Source organism: Physeter macrocephalus, chromosome 11, assembly GCF_002837175.3.
Source record: "Physeter macrocephalus isolate SW-GA chromosome 11, ASM283717v5, whole genome shotgun sequence".
Lineage (NCBI taxonomy): Eukaryota > Metazoa > Chordata > Mammalia > Artiodactyla > Physeteridae > Physeter > Physeter macrocephalus.
In genome coordinates, this window is record NC_041224.1 from 178,683,880 (window position 1) to 178,697,822 (window position 13,943).

At 33.7% G+C, this 13,943-nt stretch overlaps 13 non-coding genes and 2 pseudogenes across 13 annotated transcripts; all 15 read left to right on the forward strand.

Annotated features, from left to right (window-relative positions):
* The first annotated feature begins 505 nt into the window (after positions 1-505).
* Positions 506-577, forward strand: LOC112066813 (small nucleolar RNA SNORD113/SNORD114 family). Its single transcript, XR_002892892.1, has one exon. It is a non-coding gene; the product is annotated as a small nucleolar RNA SNORD113/SNORD114 family (small nucleolar RNA).
* Positions 578-1,450: 873 nt separating this feature from the next.
* LOC112066823 (uncharacterized) lies at positions 1,451-1,549 on the forward strand (annotated as a pseudogene).
* Positions 1,550-2,431: 882 nt separating this feature from the next.
* LOC112066862 (small nucleolar RNA SNORD113/SNORD114 family) lies at positions 2,432-2,506 on the forward strand. Its single transcript, XR_002892936.1, has one exon. It is a non-coding gene; the product is annotated as a small nucleolar RNA SNORD113/SNORD114 family (small nucleolar RNA).
* A 1,531-nt stretch (positions 2,507-4,037) lies between these two features.
* On the forward strand, positions 4,038-4,109 carry LOC112066800 (small nucleolar RNA SNORD113/SNORD114 family). Its single transcript, XR_002892880.1, has one exon. It is a non-coding gene; the product is annotated as a small nucleolar RNA SNORD113/SNORD114 family (small nucleolar RNA).
* Positions 4,110-4,335: 226 nt separating this feature from the next.
* On the forward strand, positions 4,336-4,407 carry LOC112066817 (small nucleolar RNA SNORD113/SNORD114 family). The gene has a single exon (XR_002892896.1). It is a non-coding gene; the product is annotated as a small nucleolar RNA SNORD113/SNORD114 family (small nucleolar RNA).
* An 880-nt stretch (positions 4,408-5,287) lies between these two features.
* On the forward strand, positions 5,288-5,359 carry LOC112066809 (small nucleolar RNA SNORD113/SNORD114 family). Its single transcript, XR_002892888.1, has one exon. It is a non-coding gene; the product is annotated as a small nucleolar RNA SNORD113/SNORD114 family (small nucleolar RNA).
* Positions 5,360-6,243: 884 nt separating this feature from the next.
* On the forward strand, positions 6,244-6,320 carry LOC112066877 (small nucleolar RNA SNORD113/SNORD114 family). The gene has a single exon (XR_002892950.1). It is a non-coding gene; the product is annotated as a small nucleolar RNA SNORD113/SNORD114 family (small nucleolar RNA).
* A 494-nt stretch (positions 6,321-6,814) lies between these two features.
* On the forward strand, positions 6,815-6,887 carry LOC112066810 (small nucleolar RNA SNORD113/SNORD114 family). The gene has a single exon (XR_002892889.1). It is a non-coding gene; the product is annotated as a small nucleolar RNA SNORD113/SNORD114 family (small nucleolar RNA).
* Positions 6,888-7,749: 862 nt separating this feature from the next.
* Positions 7,750-7,822, forward strand: LOC112066880 (small nucleolar RNA SNORD113/SNORD114 family). Its single transcript, XR_002892953.1, has one exon. It is a non-coding gene; the product is annotated as a small nucleolar RNA SNORD113/SNORD114 family (small nucleolar RNA).
* Positions 7,823-8,955: 1,133 nt separating this feature from the next.
* LOC112066824 (small nucleolar RNA SNORD113/SNORD114 family) lies at positions 8,956-9,028 on the forward strand. Its single transcript, XR_002892902.1, has one exon. It is a non-coding gene; the product is annotated as a small nucleolar RNA SNORD113/SNORD114 family (small nucleolar RNA).
* Positions 9,029-9,891: 863 nt separating this feature from the next.
* On the forward strand, positions 9,892-9,967 carry LOC112066790 (small nucleolar RNA SNORD113/SNORD114 family). The gene has a single exon (XR_002892871.1). It is a non-coding gene; the product is annotated as a small nucleolar RNA SNORD113/SNORD114 family (small nucleolar RNA).
* Positions 9,968-10,681: 714 nt separating this feature from the next.
* LOC112066882 (uncharacterized) lies at positions 10,682-10,750 on the forward strand (annotated as a pseudogene).
* A 763-nt stretch (positions 10,751-11,513) lies between these two features.
* LOC112066807 (small nucleolar RNA SNORD113/SNORD114 family) lies at positions 11,514-11,585 on the forward strand. Its single transcript, XR_002892886.1, has one exon. It is a non-coding gene; the product is annotated as a small nucleolar RNA SNORD113/SNORD114 family (small nucleolar RNA).
* Positions 11,586-12,481: 896 nt separating this feature from the next.
* On the forward strand, positions 12,482-12,554 carry LOC112066829 (small nucleolar RNA SNORD113/SNORD114 family). Its single transcript, XR_002892907.1, has one exon. It is a non-coding gene; the product is annotated as a small nucleolar RNA SNORD113/SNORD114 family (small nucleolar RNA).
* A 922-nt stretch (positions 12,555-13,476) lies between these two features.
* On the forward strand, positions 13,477-13,548 carry LOC112066861 (small nucleolar RNA SNORD113/SNORD114 family). Its single transcript, XR_002892935.1, has one exon. It is a non-coding gene; the product is annotated as a small nucleolar RNA SNORD113/SNORD114 family (small nucleolar RNA).
* Positions 13,549-13,943: the final 395 nt, after the last annotated feature.

The following is a 13,943-nucleotide window of genomic DNA, read 5'->3' on the forward strand; positions in this document are numbered from 1 at the left end:
TCAATTACTGTGCAAATGGATAGTGTGATATCTGGATCAATGGAGAGCGTATCTCAGTATTTTTATCACCTTGTCTGCTTGTTATTCTTCAGGATGGATGTTCCTGCTATTTCAGCTTCTGCTGTGCTCACTTGTCACACCGCCCCTGTGTCAGGAAGGAAACTAAGGTGAACAATGGGCAAGGTTGTTGTCTTGGACTGGTGGTGCGTTTGAGGGTACTCATGGTGTTATTAAAAAGTATTAAATTAATCAAAAACTTACTCATAGTTCAATGATAAATATAAGAAATATTCTTTTGAATAATTGATAATGGATAGGATTGAGGTTGAAAATTGGAAGAGATGGACCCTTAGTGGGAAATGATTCTGTAAACTGAGATTAGGGGTATTGAAGAGTCTTATTCTTGGAATATTTAGTGAACCATATATTATTTTTATTATTACCAATTAATTAATGATTTAATCAATACAAATATAGAAATGATGGAAGAAAAGAGACTCAGTGATGGACCGATGATGCTGGTCGTGACGGGAAGAGTCCTGAACGATGAAAACATGTCTGAAACTCTGAGGTCCAGCCCAGACCATAAGTAGTCTCTTCCTTCTGGTGAAACTGTTTCTATAGAGAGATGACAGGAATATAAATAGATCATATCTTTGTATGGATTTCACAGGCTTAGATTTGTTATTATTAATGGATCTGTGTTAGAACCTTTAAGCAAATATAAAGAAACATAAGGAAAAATAAGGTGAAGCATTGTCCAAATATGAATGTGTTTTGTTTGGCAAAAGATACTGTTAACAAACATTGAAAACACTGCTGCCCATTAAATAAATGGGTGAAGGTCACCTCTTGGGCCAAAGTTAGATAGAAATGCATCAGTAAAGACAGTTTAATTGTTCTGCCTCAAACTAAAGATTGAGTTTTTTTCTTTTAACAAGATAAGAGAGAAAGAAAAACTAATAATACCTAACTACTGAGTAAATGAAATGCAGAAAACAAGGATCCGTGGCGATTAGGTCTCAATATTTTTATCATCTTCTGTGTTCTGTACTCCTCAGAATGAAGGCAGTAGAGATGATTTAGCATATTCCATGGACAGGAGCTCTGGTTGCCTCTGTATAATAGGAGGATGGAGATTAATGTGAGTAACAGTTGAAATTCTCTGTTTTTTTATTAAAGTAATTTACTGTATTATTAAGAAATGTGGAATATAAGTAAAGGCAGCTATATCTCAGTGTTGAGTATTGATATACAAACTATTATATTGATTAATGCACATATGGAAAACAATGTATTAAAGAGAGATATATATTTAGGTACAAATTATTCTATATACATCAAGGCTTTTCTTGTTTCTTTTGTTTGAGTTGTACTGCTAAAATTATTAGTGAATTTTTTATTTAATCAATAAAAAATAGCAATATATGTAGGAAAATAGGAACAATATTGGATCAATCATGATTTCCGGTCATCATTATGAGTGGCATATGGTGAATATACCAATATATTCTGGAACTCTGGAACTCTGAGGAACTCTGAGGTCCAATATTAAATTAATCGAGTCCATTCTCAACTCGAGAAGGCATCCTATAAACAGATGTCAAGAATAAAGGAGGGGCTTATTTGTGGTCTTTGTGTTCATGGATATTCATTCTATTATTGTAATTGGAAAATGTGAGAATCTGTAAATAAATATATAATTAAAAATAAAGATGAATGGAGTAAAACAATTTCCAATTACTGAAATATGTGCTGAGCCAAGAAATACTATTAATATACCACGGACACCCTGAATTTCAATTAAAAATGAATGATACCTGACTGTTACCACTTAGGGTAAGGGTGAGGGGGCCAAGAGAAGTGATGGAATCTTCATTGTGTAGTGCAGTGTCAAGATAAAAATGGTTCGTTTTCATAAGATTTCACATATCCGCTACATTAGGGATAGCTTACATAACGATGTGAATGTGGAAGCATGGATGAGTGGATTGTCTCCACCATTTTTATCTTCTGCTTTGTTTTATACTCCTCAGAGTGGACGCACTGGACCAGAAATGAGGATTCTTCCTCGAGTGCCAGCCTAGGATGGCATCTTGGTTGTACGAGCCAGAACACCCATGTGAGCATCATCTAGTTCCTAGTCTGGGGGTGGGTGGATTCTCTAAAAGTAATGACTGTGCTAACAAAATGAGTGAAAGGAAATTAAAGGAAGGCATCTTTATCCCACTGATAAACAAGGAACTGTTGTGAAGCACAAACCCGATAATAAATATGAGAGAGATATGATGACGTGAGAATGGTTCTAGAGACAGGTGAGTGATAGCGAGGCCTCGCTGGGTTTTGCAAACGCAAGAGTGTCAAAACTGGCATTAGTGAATTAACGCATGAATCAGTGAACCATATAGAATGAAGAGAAGGTCATCTTTTCTGGATCGATGATGATAAATGCCAGCGTATGAGTCATCGATGACGAATAATACGTGTCTGGAACTCTGAGGTCCAATACACAAGAAATGTGGTCTTTCTCTTCATGCGTTTTCATTGGTTATGCTAATTGATTCAGTGAAAGCATCAATCAACAAATCTGCTGATCCATGGTGTGAAAGTCTCAATCTCTGTCATCACCTTCTCTGGTACTTTTCAGAATAGAAGCGCAAGGTGATTTCAGCCTCCATTGTGATCAAGGGTCTCCTTTTCAGGTTACTGTGGCACAGAGACCCGGGTGGGGTCCTGTCTTGGTTTGGGGAATTGGTTCAAGTGTTTTCATTGTATTCTCAAACGTGACAGATATCATCAAAAGGTTAACTATGGCCCAATGATAAATATGATATGAAACCTTATGTTGATTTATTGACAATATATAACATCGATATTTATTAATGAAAGGTATAATCTATTTTGGTATTAATTAGAGACAAGTCGGGGTATTTGAGTGTCTTGTTCTTTGGTTTTTGTTAATCATGTATTTATTTTATTATTATCAATGAATAAGGATTTAATTGATACAAATATATAAGTGAATGAACTGAAACTATGTCTCAAATGAACCAATGATGATTAACAGATGAGTCATGGATGACAAATGAAAAAGGTCTGGAACCTTGAGGCCCAAGACATTTCATACTCTGTTTCTTTGTTTATTTCATCCTATGGACAGATGTTATAAATGTTTAAAGTTCAAGTTCTAAGATTGAGTTTTAAAATTATTAATACATTAGTGAGAGTACCTTTAAAGATACAGATAATAGATGAAGAAGAACAGATATATTATTGTCTAATCGTGAACATAAATGGGAGGAAAGAGATAGTAAGAGAAATTTCCAACACTGGTGCCCATTATGAAATCAGTGGATGAAAGATGTTACCTCTGTGGCTAAGATTCAGATAGACTTGAAGTATGGGAAGTCGATTTTGTTTTTCAGAGTCAGTGTCAAGTATGAGGTTTTTCTTTCTTTCAAGAGAAAACAATGTCTACATTAGAAAAAGCTATACATTCCTAAAGGTCTGGGTAAACGAGACGTAGAATGCAAGAGTCAATGACGATAATTTTTCTTTCCTTTATTTTTCTCATCGACTGTACTTCATATTGTTCAAAATGGACACATTCACGCTGATGAAGCATTGTTCTGTGGTGATGCACCTTATGATTGCATCTCTGGGTTAGAAGCACAGAAACCAATGTGAGTAATAGTCAAATTTCTTATCACAATTTTGTTGATTTCTGTTTGTTTGTTTGTTTTGGTTTGTGTGTATTCATTGTATTGTTTGAATGTTCCATATAGAATAACAGAAGGCCAAGTGTAGCTCAGTGATAACTATTGAATTTTATGACACATTAATTGATTACTGCGTCAGTGAAAAACAGCATCTAATTTAAAAAAAGAGATACGTTGATGTGAGAATGATCTATGTACACAATAGGGATATCATGACTCTTCTAAGGTTTTGTGAATAATAGGGTTTTTTTAGTTATTATGAGTGCATTACTGAATTAGTCAATGAACAGAATTGAACAAAGAAAAGAGACTCAGTCATGGACCAATGATGATGATCGTTTCGGGAAGAGTCCTAAACGATGAAAACATGTCTGGAACTCTGAGGTCCAATGCGACAGAAGTAGTATATTTCCTCTGATGAAACTTTTTCTGTTGAGAGGTTTCAGGAATATAAATAGATCATATTCTTGTATTCATGTGTTAAAGTAAGAATAATTCTTTATACATCAAGGCTCTCTTTGTTTTTTTTTTAAATTGCACTGATTAAAATTATTAGTGAATTTGTGATTTACACAATAAAGAAATAGAAATGTATGTAGAAAAAGATGGACAATATTGGTCTGATGATGACTGTCCGTGGCATATGGGTTGCGTACGATGAACATGTGTCTGGAGCTCTGACGTCTGATGCAAATGGAATCTAGTCCATTGTCCTGTTTGAAGTGACCTTATAGGCAGTGGTTAGGAATATACAAAGATCTTTGTTTTGGTTATTATTACCATGCATTTTTTCTATTTTTATAATTGAATCAATGACATAGTCAATATACAAATGTGTAAAATAAAAAAATGATGAAAGTGAAGCCTTTTTCAAATATAAAAGTATGTGGTTAGGCAAAAGTTACTATCATATAGTAATACATTAATAAATATTGAAAAGACAGATAAACATTGAGAAAGATGTGGTATAATGGTGTTACCTCTTTGGGTGATAGAGAAAGTGACAGGTATTGGTTACTGACTGAGTCAGTTACAACTTTGACGTTTGATTTATTAAGGGAAAAAGAAACACATATTACCATAATTTAGTCAATGCCTCAATTACTGTGCAAATGGATAGTGTGATATCTGGATCAATGGAGAGAGTATCTCAGTATTTTTATCACCTTGTCTTCTTGTTATTCTTCAGGATGGATGTTCCTGCTATTTCAGCTTCTGCTGTGCTCACTTGTCACACCGCCCCTGTGTCAGGAAGGAAACTAAGGTGAACAATGGGCAAGGTTGTTGTCTTGGACTGGTGGTGCGTTTGAGGGTACTCATGGTGTTATTAAAAAGTATTAAATTAATCAAAAACTGACTCATAGTTCAATGATAAATAGAAATATTCTTTTGGATAATTGATAATGGATAGGATTGAGGTCGAATATTGGAAGAGATAGACCCTCAATGGGAAATGATTCTGTAAACTGAGGTTAGGGGTATTGACGGGTCTTATTCTTGGGGTTATTACCAATTAATGATTTAATCAATACAAATATAGAAATGATGGAAGAAAAGAGACTCAGTGATGGACCAATGATGCTGATCGTGACGGGAAGAGTCCTGAACGATGAAAATATGTCTGAAACTCTGAGGTCCAGCCCAGACCATAAGTAGTCTCTTCCTTCTGGTGAAATTGTCTCTGTAGAGAGATGACAGGAATATAAATAGATCATATCTTTGTATGGATTTCACAGACTTAGATTTGTTATTATTAATGGATCTCTGATAGAACCATTAAACAAATATAAATAAACATAAGGAAAAATAGAGTGAAGCATTGTCCAAATATGAATGTGTTTTGTTTGGCAAAAGATACTGTTAACAAACATTGAAAACACTGCTGCCCATTGAATAAATGGGTGAAGGTCACCTCTTGGACCAAAGTTAGATAGAAATGCATCAGTAAAGACAGTTTAATTGTTCTGCCTAAGACTATAGATTGAGCTTTCTCTTTTAACAAGATAAAAAATATAGAGAGAAAGAAAAAGTAATAAATACCTAAATACTGAGTAAACGAAATGCAGAAAACGAGGATCAGTGGCTATTAGGTCTCAATATTTTTACCATCTTCTGTGCTGTGTACTCCTCAGAATGAAGGCAGTAGAGATGATTTAGCATCTTCCATGGACAGGAGCTCTGGCCGCCTCTGTATAATAGAAGGATGGAGATTAATGTGAGTAACAGTTGAAGTTCTCTGTGTTTTTATTAAAGTAATTTACTGTATTATTAAGAAATGTGGAATATAAGTAAAGAAGGCAGCCACATCTCAGTGCTGAGTATGGATATATGAACCATTATATTGATTAATGTATATATGGAAAACAATGTATTATCGAGGAAGATATGTTACAGTAACAATACTTCTGTGTACACCAAGGCTCTTCTTGTTTTGTTTTTTGAATTGTACTGCTGAAATTATTAGTGGATTTTTGATTTAAGCAATAAAGATATACAAATGTATGTAGAAAAATAGGACCAATATTGGATCGATGATGATTTCTGGTCATCATCAATATGAGTCATATACGATGAATACATGTCTGGAACTCTGAGGTCCAATATTGAATTAAGCTACTCCATTTTCAACTTGAGAAGGCATCCTATAGACAGATGTCAGGAAGAGCATCTCATTTTATTATCATCTCCTCTGCTTTATATTCCTCAGAACGGATGCACTGGAGCTGATTGAAGCATCTTGCGTGGTCACGAGCTCTCTGGTTTCATCTGTGCTGTGGGAGTATGAAGACCATGTGAGTAATAGTCAATGTTTTAGTTTGAGTGGTTTGTTTAAGGTTATTCACGTATTATTCAAAATATGAAATGTAATCAAAGAAGGAAAAATGCCATGTTAGTATCAGAGTGACATGAAATGTTATGTTGATTAATCTATAAATGTATCCTTGAGATCAGTTTTTGAAACGGAGTTAGTCTCTGGAAAAGATTTTAGAGATAGATATTGACAATATTTTAGTTTATTTTTTATTTATGTGTATTTAGCAATGAATTTATCAATAAACAGATGTTTATGAGAATGAAAAGAAAGAGGGCTTTCATGGGCCAGTGATGATGAATGGTAGCAGATGAGTCTGGATAATGAGTAATATATGTCTAGATACTGAGGTCCAACAAAATACCTAGTGTATTTCTTGTATTTCATGTTAAGATATACCCAGTATACATATTTGGTTCATAGATTTAGATTTATTATTATTAATGGATTAATTATAGAACCATTAAATAAATATAAATAACAGGTAAAGAAAAAAGGGTGAACTTTGTCTAACTATAAACATGTGGCGAGGCAAGAAATACTATCAATAAAATTGAAAACACTGAAACTCAGTCAGTAATAAATGGACCAAGAGCATCGCTTTGACTAAGGATCATATCAATACAGAGTCCATTATATTGTTGTGGGTTTGTCTCAAGTTTGCTGTTGTTCATTTTGTTAAGATAAAAATATCTCCAGTGTGAATAATTTATAAATACCTAAATGCATGAGTAAATGAAATGTGGATATCAAGAATCAATGGGGATTATACTTAAACGTTTTTTATCATCGACTGCTTTGTACTTTGCAGAATGGAAACACTTGAGCTGATTTAAGCAGTGTACCGTGATGGTGACCTCTGTGATTGCATCTCTGTGTTAGGAGAACAGACACCAGTGTGAGTAATAGTCAAAAGTCTTGTATGGATTTCAGTGATTCCTTTCAGGGTATTTAGTGTATTATTGAGAAGTACCATATATGATAAGAATGGCCAACTGTAGCCCAGTGATAAATACTGAATTAATATGTAACATAAAAACAAAGGATATAAACAAAGAGATATACTGATGTGAAAATAATTCTATTATATATACAGAATAGGGATTTCAGGGCTTTTCTGGCTTTTTGCGAATAATTGGGTTTAAAAATTATTATTAGTGAATTAATGAATTAGTCAATAAACACTGTAGAAATGAACGAAGAAAATATGTACAACATTGGATCCATGATGACTGTTCGGTGCGTTATGAGTCGTGTACGATGAATACGTGTCTGGAACTCTGAGGTCCAATGCAAATGGATTCTGGCCCATTGCCCCTATTTCAGGTGATCCTATAGACACATGTCAGGAGTATACAAGGATCTTGTTTTATGTTCATTCATTTTCTTTTTATTTTTATAATTGGATCAATCAAATAATAAATAGATAAATAAAGATGAAGGTGGTGGAACTTTCTCCAATTATAGAAATATGTGGTTAGGCAAGAAATACTATCAACATATATTAAAAACAAATGTATGTTAGGAAACATATGGTACAAGGGGGGTATTCTTTGACTAAGCATGACATAGTTATTGATAAGTCAAATTTTCATGTTCTCTGTCATTGTCAAGATCGATATTGTTCTTTTACTTAGGAGAAAATAAAATACAAATTATCCCAATTCACTACCTACCTAAATGACTGACTAAATGAAAGGTGGAATTCAAGGACTAATGAAAATGATATCTTAACCTCTTTTTTAATCTTCTACTTTGTCTTGTACTCCTTAGAATCGTTGCAATGGGCTGACTTAAGTGTTCCACCGATGTCACGAATCCTGTGGTTGCATCTATGTGTTAAGAGCTTGGAGAGCAAAGTGAGTAATAGTCAAAATTATTTTCTTGGTTTTGTGGTTTTGTTTTTTTATAAGATTTTCACTGCATTCTTAAAACCTGTGAGGGACTTCCCTGGTGGTCCAGTGGTTAAGACTTCGCCTTCTGTTGCAGGGGGTGCGGGTTCGATCCCTGGTCAGGGACCTGAGATCCCACATGCTGCGGGGCCAAAAAACCAAAACATAAAACAGAAACAATATTGTAACAAATTCAATAAGGACTTTTAAAATGGTCCCCATCAAAAAATCTTTAAAAAAATGTGAAATATAATTGATGATTGTCGACCATGGCTAAACAGTAAAAGTAGGGTTAATATGAAGCATTAATGAATCTATATAGGATTCATATTAATGAATCTATATAGGAAACTTTGAGGTCAATTAATGATAGTTTCTCTGGGAAGTAATTCTATAGACAAATGAAAGAGCCAAGGTCCTTGTTTGTTTTAAGTTTTTGTGACCGTGAAGCATTTATTTTATTATTATTAGTGAATTGATGAATTAATCAATAAAAAGTGTTGACGTGAATGAAGGTAATGAGGACCAAATCTGGATAAACAATGATGACTTGTGGTATGAGTCTTTGATGAGGAACACTACGGGTCTGGAGTTCTGAGGCCCAACGCAAAAGAAATCTAATATTCTCCCCTCTTTTGAAGTGATCCTGTAGGGAGATGCCAGGCATATATGAGGATCATGTTCTTAGTCTTAGTGTACAGAAATACCTAAAAGTATTATTATTAAGAAATCAATGGCAGGATAAATAAATAAATAGGTAAGTAAATAAATATGAAGAGCGGAAACACTGTTCATTGTTAAAAAGTATTATGAAGAAATCTGATGATGTAAATAGGGATGGAAAATAAAATGATCAAGTGTATATGTCTTTGAGTGAGAATAATAGTGATAATTGTCATTTACTGATTCAGTTACAACTTTGACATTTGATTCCTTAAGAGCAAAATAAATAAATCTTACCATAAATTAATAAATGCCTAAATGACTATGCAGATGAGTTGTGGAAACTTTAAATCAGTGGAGAGAAAGTCTCAACATTTTTATCATCTTGTCTGCTTGGTCCTCTTCAGAACAGATGCTGGAAATGACTTCAGCTCCTGTTGTCATCAAGATTGTCTGCTGCTTCCTTGTGTGGAAAGAGACCAAGGTGAGTAATGGTCCACACTGTTGTCTTGGATTGGGTCATCTGTTTAAGGGTATTTACAATATTATTAAAAAGTATTAAATTCATTAAAAAATTAAAAAATTCCTAATGATAAATAGTATATGAAACATTATGTTTCAATAATGTGCAGGATTGAGGTCTATTAATGAAAAAGGTATAGTCTGTGTGGAAAATGATTCTGTAAACCAGTGTTAGGAATCTTGTCCTAGAGTTTTTATGAACCATGTATTATTTTTATTCTTATCAATGAATTCATAATTTAATCAGTACAAACATACAAATGAAGAGGAACAGACCAAATCATGGACCAGTGACAATGTCTGATGGCATAGGAGTCATGGACGATGAAAAAATTTGTGTCTGAAACTCTGAGGTCCAACACAGAACAAAATTAACCTGTTCCTCTGTTGAAATTGTTTCTATAAAGAGATGTGAGACATATACAAAGATCATATTCTTGTATTCATTTCATAACTTAGATGTGTTACTATTATGGAATTACTATAGAATCATTAGACAAATATAAATACATACATTAAAAAACAATAGGGTGAAGCATTGTCCAATTATGAATGTATGTTGCATGGCAAAAGATATTATTAATAAAATTGAAAACATTGATACCTATTCAGAAATGGTGATTAAGTCTCATTTTTTTAATTGTCTGCTCTGTGTTGTACTTCTCAGTACAGATGCACTCGAGCTGCTTTCAGCATCTTCCACCCTCATGAGCTCTACGGTTGCCTGTATATACTAGGAAGACAGAGATTAATGTGAGTAGTAGTGAGGTTACTCTCTTGGTTTCAGTGGTTTTTTTTTAAAGTTATTCATTTAAAAGTGCAAAATAGATTTAGAGAATGCAACTCTATCTCAGTGATAAATATGGGATAAAGTTATCATATCGATGTATATATGAAAAACAGGATAATTAGTGAGAGATATACTGTTGTGAGAATAATTCCATATATAGATTAGGGACACAAAAAGTATTCTTGAGTTTTTGTGAATCATAACATTTTAAAATGATTATTAATGAGGTAATGATTTAATCAACAAACCTATAGAAATTAATGAAAAAAAGGAGGGGCAATATTGGATCAGTGATGACCACTGATGGTGTATGAGTCATATATGATGAATGTGTGTCTGGAATGTGGTCCAACCTGAAAAAAATCTAGTTCATTATCTCTGTTTGAATTGACCCTTTAAACTAATGGCAGGAATGTATGAGGAAAAATAATATAATTTGGAATGGACAATAAACGTACCATGTGTATTTTGCCAAGTGTGTTTTGTCTTTGACAAAAGGATGATAACAGAACCTTGTAAGTAACAGTCAGTTATCGTTGAGTCAGTTTCCAGTTTGACAATTTGATTTATTAAGAAGAAATATATTAACCTATTTTAATAAATACCTCAACAACTATGTAAATGAATGGTGTAATCTATAGATCAATGGATAGAATGTCTTATTTTTTTTATCATCAGCTCCTCTTTTTGCTCCTCAGAATGGACCCACTCGAGCTTATTTAAAGATTCTTACAAAGTCACAAGCTGTATGGTTGCATCTTTGTATTAGGAGCGTGGAGAACAGCATAATAGTCAAAGTTCTTGACTTGGTTTGAGTGGTTTTTTTTAAAACAACTATTCACTGTATTATTAAAAAGTATTGAATATAATCAAAGAAAGCCAACCATACTGATGCTTAATATCAGATTAATATGAAGCATTACATTGATTAATCCATAAATGGAACATTGAGTTCAGTTAGTTGAAAGAGTTGATTGAAATGAATGAGTCTATAGGTGGATGTTATGAGATATTCAAGAATCTTATTCTTGTCTTCTTTTGTGATTTACGTGTATTTCCTTATTAGTGAATTAGTAAACAAATATTGGTGACATAAAGAGAAAGTTGGCCAATCATGGTCTAATGATGATGACTAGTGTATGAGTCATATACGATGAATTCTACATGTCCAGAAGTCTGAGAATCAACACAAAGGGACTCTATCTATTCATCATATTTTAAGTGACTATAGATAGATTTCAGGATTATACAGTGATCTTTTTCTTGGTCTTTGTGTTTATGAATTTAAAAAATATAATTATAAAAGAATCAATGGCAGAATAAGTTAACAAATGTATAAATGAATAAAGATGAAGAGGGGTGAAGCATTGTTAATTAATAAAATATTTAGTCAGCAAAATGAATATTAATATATACTGAAATAGATAATAAAATGGACCAAATATGTTATATCTTGAACTAAATAAGCATGATATTGACAATGATTAGTAGTAGCCAGTTATTGCCCTGAGTCAGTTGCATGTTTGATATTCATTGTATTGAAAGAAAAATAAAAATTACCATGAATTAATAAACACTTAAATGACTATGTACATGGAGGATGGAAATTGTGGATAAATGGACAGAAGAGAATGTCTCAACTTTTTTTTTATCATTATGTCTGCTTGGTACTCTTCAGAATGGATGCACCGAGCTGATCTTAGGTTCTGTTGTGATCAAGGTTATGTTGCCTCTGTGTCAGGAAAGAGAACAGATGAATAGTAGTAGTCAGAGATCTTATTTTGGTTTCAGTCATTTGTTTGAGTATTCCTGGCATTATTAAAAAGTACTAAATATAATGAAAAATTATCCATAATAGATAATAAGAGATGTCATAAGAACCATCATGTTGACTAACCAATGTTGAAGTCACTTAATGAAACAATATAGTGTATATGGGAAAAGATTCTGTAGACAGACTTCAGGAATATGTAAGGATCTTGTTCGTGTGTTTTCTTAAATAATTTGATTTTTGTTAAAATCCGTGAATGAATTATTTAATTGATACCAATGTAAAACAAATGAAGAAAACGAGGGTCTAATGTGGACCATCAGTGATGCCTGGGGCATGTGAGTCACAGATGATGAGTAGTATGAGTGTGGAACTCGGGGTCAACCTGAGATCTAGTCTATTGCCTGTGTTTGAGATGATCCTGTAGACAGATGTCAGCAATATACAAATATCGTGTTCTTATTTAGATTCATAGATTTAGATTTGCTATTGCTAATGAATCAATGATAGAACCATTAAACAAATATAAATAAATAGATAAAGAAGAGGCGGGTGAAGCATTTTTCAACATGAACATATGTGGTGAGACAAAAAATATTGCTCATAAAAGTTTTCATGTTAATATTAAAAAGTTGTTCCTTAAGAAATAAATGATTCAAGAATGTTACCTCTGGTTTAGGATCATCTGGACACTGTTTTGTAAAAATCAGTTTTTTTATCTGGATCAGTTCCAAGTTGAAGGTTAGTCCTTTTTTGTTAAGGAAAAATGTATATTTATGCAAAATTAATAAATACCTCAATGAGTAACTGAAATGCAGAAATCAAGGATCAATGGAGATAAGGTCTGAGTTTTTTTGATTTCTTTGTCCTGCTTTGTACTCTTCAGAATGAATGCACTTGAGCTGATTTAAGCATCTTCCATTGTCAGGAGCTTTCTGGTTACATCTGTGTTAGGAGCATGAAGACCATGTGAGTAATAGTCAAAGTTCTTGTCTTGGTTTGGTTGGTTTGTTTAAGAGTATTCAAAATATTATTAAAAAGTGTGAAAAATAATCAAAGATGGTCAACTCTAGACTAGCAATAAATATGAGATTGATATGATGCATTGTATTGTGTATTGAATGTTTGTAAAACTGAGGATATAGTGAAAGATATATATTGATGTGAGAATTATTCTGTGTACAGATTATGTATGTAAAAACTCTTCTTGGGTTTTTGTGGATCATGTGATTTAAAATTATTACTAGTGAATTAGTGATTTGATCAATAAACACATAGAAATGAACGAAGAAAAAGAGGGGCAATACTGGCTCGATGGTGACCACTGGTGGCGTATGAGTCGTGCATGATGAATACGTGTCTGGAACTCTGAGGTCCAACCGGAAAGAATTACCATAAACTAATAAATATTAAATGACTGAGTCCGTGAAAGGTGGAATGCAAACAGTCAATGCATAGAAGGTCTCAAACTTTACTTTTTGTTCTTTTTTCTACTCCTCAGAATGGTCACTCCTGCACTGATTTTAGCATCCGACTGTGGCCTCAGACTCAGTTGTCTTAGGAACATGGAGAGCAGTGTGAGTAATAGTCAAAGTTCTTGTCTTGGTTTGGGTGGTTTATGGTGGTCAATGAAGTGTTAAGAAATAGGAAGGGCTTCCCTGGTGGCGCAGTGGTTGAGAGTCCGGCTGCCGATGCGGGGGACGCGGGGTCGTGCCCCGGTCCGGGAAGATCCCACATGCCGCGGAGCGGCTGGGCCCGTGAGCCATGGCCGCTG